The sequence below is a fragment of the Anolis carolinensis genome, chromosome 4, assembly GCF_035594765.1.
Source record: "Anolis carolinensis isolate JA03-04 chromosome 4, rAnoCar3.1.pri, whole genome shotgun sequence".
NCBI classification, from domain to species: Eukaryota; Metazoa; Chordata; class Lepidosauria; order Squamata; family Dactyloidae; genus Anolis; species Anolis carolinensis.
Window position 1 is genome coordinate 242,605,472 of NC_085844.1, and position 6,000 is coordinate 242,611,471.

Below are 6,000 nucleotides of genomic sequence, written 5' to 3' on the forward strand. Positions count from 1 at the left end.
TAAAAAATTCCCCAGAGAGGACATCTCCAATGCAAGGCTATGACATGCTGGGATCAAAAAGTAATTCAATGGCATTTAGTCATATCCATGATTTCATGTAACCGTGGTCCAGCTGACAATGTATTCCAACAGATATGGGGGTCTTACTGTATTTCTGCAATGGGTGAAAGGTAACATTTTCTCAGAAAGTTCTTTCAGTGCTTGTTCTATGTCTTCAAGCTGTTTTTGAGTTAGAGAAATCCTAAGGTAGACCTTTCCTAGTGTTTTCTTGGCAAGTGTTGTGACTCAGCTGGAACCTCAGATTGACTCTGATGAGGATGATGGGATTCAGGTTCACAATCAGGTTCAAAATGTCTCTGTTGTAGACAATGAGGAACAGGGAGTGCAAGTTCATATTCCCACAGCAAGGAATGATGTTGTTGATACTGAAACTAGCCAGGTGCAAATGGACTTGGGAAAGGAGGACAGTTCTCAGTCTGATAATGAGGCTCAGCAAACTAAGGAGCAGGCTGACCTTGATGAAACAGGTTCCTTAGATCGAGCTGACCATTTGGAATTCAGGGTTTGGAAGAGTGTGAGAATTGCAAACAAGAGGGAGGTTAGAGGCCAGAGAAATGCTTTCATGCTTTGCAAAGAGTATTAAAGCAATGTGTTTGGAGACAAACCTTTATCAAAGCAACTTTCATTTAACCAAGAAGCAAGCTCTCGTTTTTCCTGGATTACCTTGCAGCTTCTGTGTTCATGTTCTTGGGACTTTGTCATGTTCTATTGGGACCTTGTTACTCCTCATGATTTCTGGATTTGTTCTCTATGACTTTGTTTTGTAATCATTTTTTGGAACTTTGCTTTTAAAGAATCTTTTATCTTCTATTTTCTAATAAACTAAAAAGACTTCAACCTGTGTGCAGTTTGGTGTATATAGCAAGGTGAAGCTACCCTGAGGTGCGACAGCAAGGCTTGTTCAGAGACGATTTGCTTATGCCTTTCCCTGCAGCTATCTTGTTGTAGCTTCCTTCACAATCTACCAAATCTTGGGGAGGGAAAGAGCTCATGGTCTGCATACAAAAGATGCTCATTTTAATTGTTGTCTTTTTCAGAGATGTCTGGATAACAGCCTGGGTTCTGTCACCAAAATAGATACTCCATGGGTTTTACTTGGAATGAAGCGTCTTCATATGGGTTGATACAAAGCACATGGCCCTCCAGGTATTGCTGGGTTGCATCTCATGTGCATCAGAGTCAATATTGAGGGATCATGGGGATTGTAGTCCAACATCTGGCAAGTTGCACAAACTCCCTGCTGCTGATTATTTTCATTTTAAATCCAAGGCAAGTGAAATGTAGTCCCCATAACCCTGCTGGAGGCAGTTTGTATAGGTACGACCTCAGGTCTTTACGTCCTATCTCTCTTTTAAGTTTCTGAACCTAATTAATTAAAGGCAGATGGGGAAAGCGGGGGAGAGAAATAGGTTTCTGAAAATTACTTTGTCCCTGTCCCAGGTCTGTAAAGATTAACAAAAGAACAGTAGAGAGGAGGTTAGTATACTTTGGGCTGAAGAAGCACATTCTTCATTCCCACATGGATTTAGGAAATGAGGACATTTGATGCCAGATTGCCTGAATAATTAGATTTCCATCAGCTCCCAAAGGGCTGCTGAATGCAACATTTTCATTTAAAGCCATAGCTGCTCTTTCTTTTATCCTTCTCTTGTTGTTAGTGGTGTTTTTAAAATCCAACCATTCTTTGTGTTTTTAAAAAAATGTGCTGCTGTTTTAGAGAAGAGGAGCTACAGGTTTTGACACAGAATTTGGAATATATAATTCCCTCCACACTGATCTGACTCAAAAGCAGGATTAGCTTTAGGCCTATGTGTCCCAAATAGCAAATGAAATGGCAGATCTGTTTCTGGAAAGTACAACCTTGTGCCCCTGAGATATCTTCATACCAAAATGATTTTTTAAAGCAGCCTTTTTATATATAGAAAACTGGCAAGCAGTGACATTAAAACATTATATGTGGTGGGAAAGTGGCTAAACCTTCTGTCCTATGATATCACCACTGTAGTAGTAGAACAGTCCAGACGTAGCTATAACACCTCATCTGCTGTTTTGGAGATGAAATCTTAAGGCAATATCCTGCCAACTGTCCATAGAGTTGCATTATTAAATAGTAGGATGGTCTGTGTGATACAGGATTGACCTTTGAGGCAACTGGTTATGCCATCAATCAATGGATTGGTCATGGAAGAGAAAACTGTGTACCTCCTTGCACGAATGTGTAAAATGTACTACTGTTAGTGTAACCCAGAGTCATGCCAACATAACATACCAATATGATCCTAGCTTAAGTCTTCCAACTCAAATCAGAATTTTAAGGGGTCCTGTAGAAGCATAGCCCTATGATTCTGTTTTCATAAAATTATAGAATTTGATTTTTCACTTGGCCATGGAAATCCACTGGGTGATTTTGGGTGAGTCACATACTCAGAAAACCCCATGATAGGGTCATTTAAAATTTATTTCTTTATTTATTTGTTGTGGCAGAAGTGAATTGAGGATACAGTTATAATGTATTTAAAAACACAAAGTTAAAAATGTGGCATTATACTAGATTTTCTTTGATCAGAAGCTGGCCATTTGGAATGCCTCTGGTGTTGCTGTAAGAAGGTCCTCCATTGTGCATGTGGCAGGTCTCAGGCTGCATTGTAGTAAGTGGTCTGTGGTTTGCTCTTCTCCACACTTGGATGTCATGGACTCCACTTTGTATCCCCATTTCTGAAGATTGGCTCTGCACCTAATCCGTTTGCAGTTTGTTCAGTGCCTTCCAAGTCACACAGTCTTCTGTGTACCCAGTGGGGAGCCTCTCATCCGGTATCAGCCGAGGATTGAGGTTCTAGGTTTTAGCCTGCCACTTTTGGATTCTTGCTTGCCGAGGTGTTCCTGCGAGTATCTCTGTGGATATTAGGAAGTATTGTTGAAAGCTTTCATGGCTGGAATCACAGGGCTGATATGTGTTTTTCAGGTATACCTCACAACCTCTGAGGATGCCTGCCATATATGTGGGTGAAACGTCAGGAGAGAATGCTTCTGGAACATGGCCATACAGCCTGGAAAACACACAGCAGTCCACTGATTCCGACCATGAAAGCTTCGAGAACACAAATCAGGAGACATTTCAATGTCCTGAGGCAAACTTGCTTCATTTGTTTTAAAGATTTAAAGGCATTTCAGCCACTAACAGGGGCTACACTAAGAAATACAAATATAATTCTATTTAATACCTTAACAGGAACAACACAAAATTAAATTCTCAAATATATATATGGATGACATTACTTTACACATCTCAGTGGTTGTACATACCTTTTACACAGTAATTTCTGAAGTTGTATATTTTCCAAAGAAATGGACCATTAAGGGGGCTAGAGACTTGGATATAATGATGAACAGAATCAGGAGTGAAGGCCTGGAGGAACACGGCCGTACAGCCCAGAAAACACACAACAACCCCGATATTATGAAGCTTTATAGGATCCACCTTAAGATCACCATAACTTGAAGATGCACATCAACAATGACAACTAAAATGCTGTGCCTCAGATAAAATTGCAAGATAAAGGCTTCAAAAATATTTTGACGCTGTGGATGATTGCATCCTTGGATGCAGAATCCACAGAGAGTCAAATATGCTTGCCATTACTAGTACTTACTGGGAGCTGTCCCTGGTGCTGATCCCTATGTCCCTTGCTTAAAGAAGAATTTGTCTGATGCAGCTTTTAAAAAACAAGTTGGCTGTCCTTTCCCCTGCAAACTCCAAACTCAGTGGTTCTCTCGCTCTCCTTCTTTCCCAGGGGAAAAAGGAGCCTCTGTTATTATGACATCTACCCTATTAAAAAGTGGCAACTGTCTCTTTAATTGTGGTATGTGACACCGCAATGCCCAGCATGGTCTTCCCTCTTTGAAGGGGAAATGCATTTGCCAAGGGGAGAAGACAGACTTTACAGGGATAGGTGATATTCCCCACCCTCTGGGGAGTACTGCTCTTTTGAAGAAAACCCCACTGCCTTTAGAAATGGCCCTCTTTTCAGTGAAAAAATGAATCCCACAAAAATGCGGTGCAAGCCTAATGAGTCCATGCATGTGAAGTCACCTGCGTTGGCAGTCTACCTCACTGAACATAATGGGCCTAGGTGACGAAGTGATGTGAACATTTGCTACCTTTTCATCTGATGCCTCCGTCTCCCCTCCCACAGTCCTCAGCCTATTCCTATTGCACGCGTATGTGAGGCGTTTGCTAAACACCCGCATAATCAGTGACTCCAGATATTCCAAATTGGTGCAGCTCTGTGGATAGATCTGTTCTGAATTAGGCAACTGTCACGTCCCTCGTTAGCCGACACCACAGTTTAGTGCTAATTGCTTTGAAATTAGCTTCATTGAAACAGAGCGAGTGGGGCTTTGCAAGCCATTTCTCACACGGCAGCAGGAGACTGGAAAAGCTCTCATGCTTTATTTAATGAAAAATCACAATGCCATTGCTGTTGTTATTTTTTTTTCTGTGATGGGTTATGGTTAACATGCAAAGAGAAGGCCTGTTTGCTCAACGTGGTGGATTATTTTCTTCTAGACAAAGCAAAGGGCAGGATTATATGACACAAGGTAGAATTTCTTATCCCACTGAAAGGTTAAGAGGAAAATGGCTCAGTAGGTAGAGTGCATGCTTTGCATGTAGAATCCCCCAAATGCCATCCTCCTCATCTCATGACAGAATAGGTGTGAGCAGCCTTATTTTAACACTAGGACCCACATTCCCTTGGGGATGTGTTGGTGGGAGTCCATATTTGTGGTTTGGGTAGCCAAAAACAGCAGGAAACAGGAGATTACCACTTGATTCTCTCCCCTTCCACATCTGGTTAGTTGGTGGGAAAGGGACATGCCACTGTCCTATCTCATTATTTGCAGAGGTCTTCTGATATGAGGTTGAGGGCTACATGAGTTATGGCTTGGATTGAGACTAACTGAAAACCCCTATCTCTCCATATGGTTTTATGGCCTTCAAGTGAGGACTTTATTTCTGTCCACAACATCTGGTAGGAATGTTGGACCTCACCTTCTTGGTGAATGACTCCAAGCTTGAAACTAGAGAGACTAGACATATCCTACCTGTGACTTCTCTTCAGGTTTGTCTGGTGAAGACATGGGGAAGAGCCTTCTTGATGGCTGCTCCTAAGTTATAGAAGACTTATTTGGCCCCCTCTCTGTTTTCTATTTACTAGCAGGTAAGGACTTTCTATGTAAAGAGGTTTTCACCTTTTTCACTAGTAGGGATAGAAGGATGAGAAGTGAGTGTGCTGCTTGTGTAATATATGTCTAATGTATTTGTAATTGTTTTAAAATAATGCCTTAAAAGTAACATTTTGATTGGGTTGATGATTTTATGCTTTCTAAAACCTCTGGTAGCTTAGTGTGTTAAAGCACTGAGCTGCTGAACTTGCAGACTGAAAGGTCCCAGGTTCAAATCCGGGGAGCGGAGTGAGTGCCCGCTGTTAGCTCCAGCTTCTGCCAACCTAGCAGTTCAAAATCATGCCAATGTGAGTAGATCAATAGGTACCGCTCCGGCGGGAAGGTAATGGCACTCCATGCAGTCATGCCGGCCACATGACCTTGGAGGTGTCTACGGACAAGGCCGGCTCTCCAGCTTAGAAATGGAGATGAGCACCAACCCCCAGAGTCGGACATGAATGGACTTAACATCAGGGGAAACCTTTACCTTTACCTTTACTAAAATCTTTATATCAGATGCTATTTGAGCTGTAACTAACATTGTAAGCTGCTTTGAACCCTATTTTGAGAGAAAATTGGGATATAAATTAAACCAAAAGGCTGCATGTTATCTATTCCTATGCTAAAGGGATCCAATACAACAGGAATGGGCAGTTGCATGGGGGTCACAGATCAAATGTCCCCTATGGGCTGTACCTCTAATGCACTTTCATTTTT